Source organism: Triticum urartu, chromosome 5, assembly GCF_003073215.2.
Source record: "Triticum urartu cultivar G1812 chromosome 5, Tu2.1, whole genome shotgun sequence".
NCBI classification, from domain to species: Eukaryota; Viridiplantae; Streptophyta; class Magnoliopsida; order Poales; family Poaceae; genus Triticum; species Triticum urartu.
In genome coordinates, this window is record NC_053026.1 from 440,727,351 (window position 1) to 440,737,899 (window position 10,549).

Consider the following 10,549-nt stretch of genomic DNA (forward strand, 5'->3'; position numbering starts at 1 on the left):
CTGCATCCCTCCGCCTCGCTAAGATCTAAGCTATGGAAAGAACAACACAAGAGACACAGGGTTTATACTGGTTCGGGCCACCGTTGTGGTGTAATATCCTACTCCAGTGTGTGGTGTGGTGGATTGCCTCTCGGGCTGATGATGATGAGCAATACAAGGAAGAACAGCCTCGCGAGGGTCTGTTCTTGGCTGGGGCGATGAACTGCTGGGAGGAGTTCAGTCACCCTTCTCTCTCTCTGATTTCAATCCGATCCCCCTACCCTGGGGGTGGCTGGTCCTATTTATATGCAAAGGCCGTGGGCCTCTTCCCAAATATCGAGCGGGAAGGGCGCCAACAATTGGCCGTTTTGAAGGGGAACATCTGGTACACTTATCCTGACTAAAGTTGGTCCTCGCCTGCACAAAGCTCTAGTGGTGACGCCGTCTTGGGCTCCACGATGACCTCCATCTTGCAGCCCTCCTGGTCTTGGTCTTGTTGCACCGAAATGGCAACCTTTGCCTGATGCCTCGGTACTCCGTGGCTGCGCTTGCCCCCTTTGCACCAAAGGGGAAAGGAGGACACTGCGCGGGCTGGCACCCGCCTGGCGCCCTTGGTCGTCATGGCTTGCGTCACGGGCACCTCGTGAGGTACCCCGCCTTGATCTCTCCGCGTCCTCGCGAGCCAGCCTGGTGAGGCCGTGCCTGAGGAAGCTCCGTGTCGTCCGCCCCGCGAGGCTTGGCCCCTCGCGAGGGTCTTGAGTCTGTGTTGATGAAGATGGGCCGTGCGGGGCCCCCCTTTGAGCCACGCCACAGGCCGCAGGCAGGCAAGTCTGGGGACCCCCGTTCCCAGAACGCCGACACAACCAAAACCCTAATGTCACATAGATACTCCAATGTCACCTCAAGTATCCGTGGGTATGATTATATGATATGCATCACACAATCTCAGATTCATCTATTCAACCAACAGAAAGAACTTCAAAGAGTGCCCCAAAGTTTCTACCAGAGAGTCAAGACGAAAACGTGTGCCAACCCCTATGCATAAGTTCACAAGGTCACGGAACTCGCAAGTTGATCACCAAAACATACATCAAGTGGATCACGTGATATCCCATTGTCACCACAGATAAGCACACGCAAGACATACATCAAGTGTTCTCAAATCTTTAAAGACTCAATCCGATAAGATAACTTCAAAGGGAAAACTCAATTCATCACAAGAGAGTAGAGGGGGAGAAACATCATAAGATCCAACTATAATAGCAAAGCTCGCGATACATCAAGATCGTTTCAAATCAAGAACACGAGAGAGAGAGAGAGAGAGAGAGATCAAACACATAGCTACTGGTACATACCCTTAGCCCCGAGGGTGAACCACTCCTTCCTCGTCATGGAGAGCGATGGGATGATGAAGATGGCCATCGGAGAGGGATCCCCCCCTCCGGCAGGGTGCCGGAACGGGTCTAGATTGGTTTTCGGTGGCTACAGAGGCTTGCGGCGGCGGAACTCCCGATCTAGGTTTCTTTCTGGAAGTTTCAGTATATATAAGAGGTTTTGGCGTCAATAACAAGTTAGGGGGGTCTCCAGGCTGTCCACGAGGTAGGGAGGCGCACCCAGGGGGTGGGCGCGCCCCCACCCTCGTGGGCAGCCTGGGACTCTTCTGGCCCAACTCTTTTACTCCATGGCCTTCTTCTGGTCCAAAAATAAGTTCCGTGAAGTTTCAGGTCAATTGGACTCCGTTTGGTTTTCCTTTTCTGTAAAACTCAAAAACAAGAAAAAAAATAGAAACTGGCACTGTGCTCTAGGTTAATAGGTTATCCCAAAAATCATATAAAATAGCATATAAAACATCCAAGGTTGATAATATAATAGCATGGAATAATAAAAAATTATAGATATGTTGGAGACGTATTAAGCATCCCCAAGCTTAATTCCTGCTCGTCCTCGAGTAGGTAAATGATAAAAACAGAATTTTTGATGTGGAATGCTGCCTAACATATTTATCCAGTAATTCTCTTTATTGTGGCAAGAATATTCAGATCCATAAGATTCAAGACAAAAGTTTAATATTGACATAAAAATAATAATACTTCAAGCATACTAACTAAGAAATTATGTCTTTTCAAAATAACATGGCCAAAGAAAGTTTATCCCTACAAAATCATATAGTTTGGTCATGCTCCATTTTCATCACACAAGAATGCTCTCATCATGCACAACCCCGATGACAAGCCAATCAATTGTTTCATACTTTAGTAATCTCAAACTTTTTTCAACTTTCACGCAATACATGAGCATGAGCCATGGATATAGCACTATGGGTGGAATAGAGTATAATGATGGGGGTTATGTGGAGAAGAAAAAAATGGAGAAAGTCTCACATTGACGCGGCTAATCAACAGGCTAGGGAGATGCCCATCAATTGATGTCAATCCAAGGAGTAGGGATTGCCATGCAATGGATGCACTAGAGCTATAAATGTATGAAAGCTCAACAAAAAAACTAAGTGGGTGTGCATCCAACTTGCTTGCTCATGAAGACCTAGGGCATTTGAGGAAGCCCATTATTGGAATATACAAGCCAAGTTCTATAATGAAAAATTCCCACTAGTATATGAAAGTGATAACCCAAGAGACTCTCTATCATGAAGATCATGGTGCTACTTTGAAGCACAAGTGTGGAAAAAAGGATAGTAGCATTGTCCCTGAGGGAGTCCTGGATTAGGGGGTCTCCGGACAGCCGGACTATATCCTTTGGCCAGACTGTTGGACTATGAAGATACAAGATTGAAGACTTTGTCCCGTGTCCGGATGGAACTCTGCTTGGCATGGAAGGCAAGCTAGGCAATACGGATATGGATATCTCCTCCTTTGTAACCGACCTTGTGTAACCCTAACCATCTCCAGTGTCTATATATACCGGAGGGTTTTAGTCCATAGGACAACATACAATCATATCATAGGCTAGCTTCTAGGGTTTAGCCTCTCCGATCTCGTGGTAGATCAACTCTTGTACTACTCATATTATCAAGAATAAATCAAGCAAGACGTAGGGTTTTACCTCCATCAAGAGGGCCCGAACCTTGGCAAACATCGTGTCCCCTGCCTCCTGTTACCCTCCGCCTTAGACGCACAGTTCGGGACCCCCTACCCGAGATCCGCCGGTTTTGACACCGACATTGGTGCTTTCATTGGGAGTTCCTCTGTGTCGTCGCCGTTAGGCTTGATGGCTCCTACTATCATCCATAGTGATGCATTCCAGGGTGAGACTTTTCTCCCCGGACAGATCTTTGTATTCGGCAGCTTCGCACTGCGGGCCAACTCGCTTGGCCATCTGGAGCAGATCGAGAGTTACTCCCCTAGCCATCAGGTCAGGTTTGGAAGCTTAAACTACACGGCCGATATCCGCAGAGACTTGATCTTCGACGGATTCGAGCCCCCGCTTAGTGCACCACACGGTCACGATGAGCATGATTTAGCTCTGGCATCGGACAGTGTCCAGGAGATCGTGCCGGCAACTGCTCTGACCCTCAATTCGAAACCAGTTGCGCCATCCATGTACGGGTGGATAGACCCCGCCACGGAGGGCGTATCCTCAGCAGCGATCGAGCCGAATATCAACCGTACCCTTCACGAGAGCCGTGTTACTAAACTGCCGGATCCTTCTCTGGCCGCAGACTCCGGACCGCCTACGCCCGTGCCTGTCGAGTCCGATTGGGCGCCGATCATGGAGTTTACCTCCGCGGATATTTTTCAGCACTCGCCCTTCGGCGACATACTGAACTCATTAAGGTCTCTCTCCTTGTCAGGAGGGTCCTGGCTGAACTATGTTCGGCAGGATTGGGATGCGGATGACGAAGAAATTTGCCGCCCACCCACCACCCACTTAATAGCCACTGTCGATGACTTAACTGACATGCTCGACTTCGACTCCGAAGACATCGACGGTATGGATGACGATGCGGGAGGCGAAGAGGAACCACTGCCCACAGGGCACTGGACAGCCACCTCATCATATGATATATACATGGTGGACACACCTAAAGAAGGCAATGGCGATGAGACAACGGAGGATGACCCCTCCAAGAAGCAACCCAAGCGCCGACGTCAGCGGCGCCGCTCTAAGTCCCGCCAAGGCAAAAGCGGTGATATCGGCACCGGAGATAATAGCACTCCGGACAGTGCCAAAGACAACAACAATCCCCTCCAGCAAGGTTTAGAGCAGGAGGACAGAGAAGCCAGCCCCCCCGAGAGAGCGGCATATGGAGAAGCGGAGGATAATAATTACATGCCTCCCTCCGAAGATGAGGCAAGCCTCGACGATGACGAATTCATCGTGCCAGAGGATCCCGTTGAACAAGAGCACTTCAAGCGCTGGCTTATAGCCACGGCAAATAGCCTTAAGAAAAAGTAGCAACAACTTCAAGCTGATTAAGATTTGCTAGCTGTCAGATGGAATGAACTCCTTGAGGACGAGGAATATAAACTTGACCGCCCCTCCAAGATTTACCCAAAACGTAGGATGCTACCCCGACTGGAGGAGGAAGCACTTAAACCTACATCTCCTGCACATGATGCGTCTGACCGGCCACCTCGTGGCCGCGACAGAGAGGCATTTCAGCCAAAAGCTCAGCCTGCATTCCGACGCCATTCAAATAAAAAGGCATGGGGAGATACGCCAGACCTGCGAGACGTATTGGAGGACAAAGCAAAACATGCAAGATCGATCTGCGGATCAAGAGGGCGTGCCACTATGCGAGATGATAACCGTCATGCCGGATACAGTAAAAGTAAGTCCGGCTGGGCCGAACACATCACGCAAGACTCATTGGAGTTGTGTCGCGATATAGCCCAGTACAGAGGCGCCGCACACCCCCTGTGCTTCACAGACGAAGTAAAGGATCATCAAATCCCGGAGGGTTTTTAACCCGTCAATATAGAATCATATGACGGCACAACAGATCCTGCGGTGTGGATCGAGGATTTCCTCCTGCACATCTACATGGCCCGCGGTGATGATCTACACGCCATCAAATACCTCCCACTCGAACTCAAAGGACCAGCTCGGCATTGGCTCAACAACTTGCCAGCAGAATCCATTGGCTGTTGGGAAGATCTGGAAGCCGCATTCCTCGACAACTTACAGGGCACTTATGTGCGACCACCGGATGCCGATGACTTGAGCCATATAATTCAACAGCCAGAGGAATCGGCCAGGCAATTATGGACACGGTTCCTAACAAAGAAAAATCAAATCGTCGACTGTTCGGATGCAGAGGCCCTAGCAGCTTTCAAGCACAACATCCGCGACGAATGGCTCGCCCGGCACCTCGGCCAGGAAAAGCCGAAATCTATGGCAGCCCTCACGACGCTCATGAGCCGCTTTTGTGCGGGAGAAGACAGCTGGCTGGCTCGCAGTAATAACATATCGAAAAACCATGGTACTTCTGATACCAAGGACGGCAATGGCAGGTCATGTCGCAACAAACATAAGCGCCGCATTAACAGCGACAATACCGAGGTTACGGCAGTCAATGCCGGATTCAAAGGCTCTAAACCCGGTTAGCGGAAAAATCCATTCAAAAGAAACACTCCGGGCCCGTCCAGTCTGGACCGTATACTCGACCGCTCGTGTCAAATACATGGCACCCCCGACAAGCCAGCCAACCACATCAACAGGGATTGTTGGGTGTTCAAGCAGGCCGGCAAGTTAAATGCCGAAAACAAAGACAAGGGGTCACATAGCGATGACGAGGAGGAGCCCCGGCAGCCGAACACCGGAGGACAGAAGAGGTTTCCCCCACAAGTGCGGACGGTGAACATGATATACGCAACCCACATCCCCAAGAGGGAGCGGAAGCTTGCGCTCAGGGACGTATATGCGTTGGAGCCAGTCGCCCCAAAGTTCAACCCATGGTCCTCCTGTCCGATCACCTTCGATCACAGGGACCACCCCAATAGTATCCGTCATGGCGGATTTTCCGCACTGGTCCTAGACCCAATCATTGACGGATTTCACCTCACTCGAGTCCTTATGGATGGTGGCAGCAGCCTGAACCTGCTTTACCAGGATACAGTGCACAAAATGGGTATAGACCCCTCAAGGATCAAACCCACAAAAACGACCTTCAAAGGCGTCATTCCAGGTGTAGAGGCCCATTGCACAGGCTCAATTACACTGGAAGTGGTCTTCGGATCCCCGGATAACTTCCAAAGCGAAGAATTAATCTTCGATATAGCCCCGTTCCGCAGTGGCTATCACGCACTACTCGGGCAAACCGCATTTGCGAGATTCAATGCGGTACCGCATTATGCATACCTCAAGCTCAAGATGCCAGGACCTAGGGGGTCATCACAGTTAATGGAAACACAGAGCGCTCTCTCCGCATGGAGGAGCACACTGCGGCCCTCGCAGCAGAAGCGCAAAGCAGCCTCTTAAGGCAATCCACCAGTTCGGCGATTCAAGACCCAGACACCTTCAAGCGCGCCCGGAGTAATCGGCAACTAGAACGCCTGGCACGTTCTGAGCTCGCGTAGCAATGCGGCCCCCACCCCAGTCCCAGCCAAACAGCTAAATATGTGCCCCGCATACATAATTATGCATTAAAAATACCATGGGCACAGGTGGGGAGGGGGGCACGACTATGACACGCCCCAAAACGCGGCTCAACCGCACTAGGGGCTTCCCGCTTTGTCATTTTTCTCTTTCAGGACTTTAAATCTCTGGAAACCCTGTCCGGCAGCATTATGGCTGGACACATGATGCAGCAACCAAGGAGGCAGAAAGCTACGTCGCACCACAGAACTCCCAGGTGGATTACGATAACGAATGAAATACTTGCCTTAAATACCATCCCTCAGCTTGCCCTTGGAGGGGACATGTCAAATAGTCCTAGTTTATGCTTATCGCACTACCTGTATCATTTTGCCTTAACGCACCTTTTTGAATAAACAATGCATAGCACTAAGACTATTACTGCATTTTCCCTATATATATATGTTTATTCATGACATTTAGCATCCGTACACTCTGGTACGGCCAATACGCTAGGGGCTTAATCATACCCCATAATACGGCGTGAGAAGTCCGAACAGTTTCAACAGTGCGGCACCCCGAACTTGTAGCATTATATGCATCAGCTCCGAATCATGTCTTGGGTCAATAGTTGGGTTTGCCCGGCTCCCATGTTTTGGTACCTTACGTTCCCCTATACCGGCTAAGGTAGCACTGGGAGAACTACTGTGATTGTGCCCCGGTTCTGCTGGGCTAAGCACCTCAGTAGAGAAAGCTAAAACTGACTGTCATGATAAGGCGAGTGACTGGTCGCTGTTCGAGAGGTTTTTGAGTCCCTAAAGACTTATGCCGCTTAGAGCGAGGAGTCAGCTCTGTCCGGCCTAAGGCGTGTATAGCGCCCCGAATTCGGCCTTCCGAATATCAGGGGCTTCGCCGAAATTTAAAATTATAGAATTCTATGGCTAAGTGAGAGTGATAAAGCATTATTAGTCCGATTGCTTTGTTCGTTGTACCGAGCACCTCCCTCGAAGGACCCAAAAATGGGAACAAGAGTGCTCAGGTTTATCCCGAACACCCCAGCACTCGTGGCATGGGGGCAGAAGCCGACGACTAGCCATCTCTCAGATTTGATAAACGGCCGAACAGAAGGTAATATTTTAAATTCAAACAAGCGTTGCATAGCACATATGAAACAGGTTTTCAGCATACAGGATCACACGAGAAAATTCATTCAAATATTACATCTTTTGTGCACTCGTCCGCTACAAGACGGGCACCCTTCGGGACACCCTCATAGTACATCTTGGGGTTGCGATGCTCCTTGCCCTGCGGCGGCCCCTCCTTCACCAGCTTCACAGCGTCCATCTTGGCCCAGTGCACCTTCGCACGGGAGAAAGCCCGGCGTGCACCTTCGATGCAGATGGACCGCTTGATGACTTCCAGCCGTGGGCAGACATCTACCAGCCGCCTCACCAAGCCGAAGTAGCTGTTGGGAAGGGCGTCGCCAGGCCACATCTGGACTATGAAGCCCTTCATGGCCTGTTCGGCCGCCTTGTGCAGCTCGACCAGTTGCTTCAGCTGGTCGCTCATGGGCACCGGGTGTTCGGCCCCAGTATACTGAGACCAGAACAACTTCTCCGTTGAGCTTCCCTCCTTGGCCTGGTAAAATTGTGCGGCATCCGACACGCTGCGGGGCAAATCTACGAACGCTCCTAGAGAGCTCCGGATTTGGGTAAGTAACAAGTAATTTACTTTCACATGCTTGCTCTGCATAAAGAATGCCTTACCCGCCGCTATTTTCTTCATCGCCTCAATCTCCTGGAGGGCTTTTTGGGCTTCAGCCTTGGCATTTTTCACGCTTTCGAGGGCCGTGGCAAGTTCGGACTCTCGCGTCTTCGAGTCACGCTCCAACGCCTCATGCTTCGACATGAGAGCTTGGAGCTCTTGCTGCACCTCGCCCACCCGTGCCTCTTGCTTTTCTCGCTCGGTGTGCTTCTTGGCCGCTTTATCTTCAGCCTCGGACAGTGCTTGCTTCAGGGTTGCCACCTCGATCGTGGCCCCTGGTACATTAATGGTGATCCTGTCATTTTGCAATCGCGTCTTCTTTTATATATACATATCTATAGACAGGGTATTACTTACCTTTGTTCTCCTCGAGCTGCCTCTTGGCAAGGCCGAGCTCTTTCTTGGACCCCTCGAGGTCCTGCTTCAATGCGGCAACCTCGGCAGTCTGTGCGGCAGAGGCCAGCAACGAAGCCTGCATATGCATATAGACATACTTATGTCAAACTCCTGCGATATTGTTTAATCCTCTATTCGGCTTTTCTTTGTGAACACCAAACAGAGCATCAGGGGCTACTGTCTATGCGGTAATATTTTTCCTATATTTTAAATACTTACCTCAAAGCCTGTTAGAAGGCTGGCACAGGCTTCTGTCAGTCCGCTTTTGGCGGACTGAACCTTCTTGACCACTGCACTCATAATAGTGCGGTGCTCTTCGTCGATGGAAGCGCCGCGAAGCGCTTCCAGCAGGTTGTCTAGCGCCTCTGGATGGACAGAGGTCACCGGCACGGGCGTCTTACCCCTTTTGGAAGAAGGTCGCCTGCCCGAGTCCGGAACCACTGCAGGTTCCGGCGCGGTGTCCGGCTGAGTGCCGAACTTGGAGCCCCCGGGAGCCCTGTCTCCCTTGCTCCTGGAGTCTGGAAGGTCGCCTTGAGGTGCCTCCGGGACTGTCTCTCCCCGGCTCGGTGCCCCTTGAGACAATGCCTCGGCATTGTCCGTAGGGCAAGGGGAGGAGGCGGTCGGAAGTGGATCGCTATCCATATCCAACGAATCCAAGGAGCCGTCCGATGAGGATACATCGATACGGGCTTGGGGCGGCCTGCATAATTTTATTCGGCGTTAGGAGAAGCAGTGCAGCAAACAGTATACTATGAGTTACTCTAGTATCCGAACACTTACGACTTCGCCAGGGGCTTGGCCCTGGGCAGCCACTCGTCTTCGCCTTCAGCGGCGGTGGTGGAGTGGTCCGGAAGGAGAGTCCTTCCTTTCTTGGACCCTTCGGCCTCCCCGGTTGGGGCGGCCTTCCTTTTCTTGTCTCCCCCGATTGGAGGGGGAGCATCTTCATCCTCCTCCTCGTGTTCATGGGAGGAGTGCGTTGCGGAGTTATCGGACGATGAGTCCGATACCACCTGGCGCCGGGAACTCTTTTGAGCTCCCTTGGCCTTATTGGTCTTCTCCGGCACCTTATAAGGAGCCGGAGTCAGCATCTCCGTCAGGAGAGCGTCTGCGGTGTCTTCGGACAGGGGGGCCGGACAGTCGATCTGCTCCGATGCCGCCACCCGGTCCTGTCAAAGGCAACGGAGCTCAGACCCCGCACACAGTTAAGTTATGGGAAGTAAATATCCTACCAGATGTACAGAACTTATCGGCTTCGCAGGGCGCTTCGCGCTTAGCCCGCGGTCCTCGGTGAGAGAGGGAGGGACCTCGGCGCCCTTGAACAGCACCCTCCAGACGTCTTTGTGCGTTGTGTCGAAGAGCTCGCTTAGAGTCTGGTGCCGGGCCGGGTCGAACTCCGACAAGTTAAAATCCCGTTGTTGACACAGGAGGATCCGGCGAACGAGCATAACCTGGACTATGTTGGCAAGCTTGAGCTTCTTGCTTGTCATATTCCGGATACATTTCTGGAGTCCGTCCAGCTCCACTGATGGACCCTAGGACAAGCCCTTCTCCTTCCAGGAAGTGAGCCGTGTGGGGATTCCGGATTGAAACTCGGGGGCCGCCGCCCATTTGGTGTCGCGAGGCTCGGTGATGTAGAACCACCCCGATTGCCACCCCTTTACGGTATCCACAAAGGAGCCCTCGAGCCATGCGACGTTGGGCATTTTACCCACCATGGCTCCACCGCATTCTGCTTGCTGGCCTCCTACAATCTTTGGCTTGATATTGAAGGTCTTTAGCCACAGGCCGAAGTGGGGCGGATGCGGAGGAAAGCCTCACACACGACGATAAATGCCGAAATGTTGAGGATGAAGTTCGGGGCTAGATCATGAAAGTC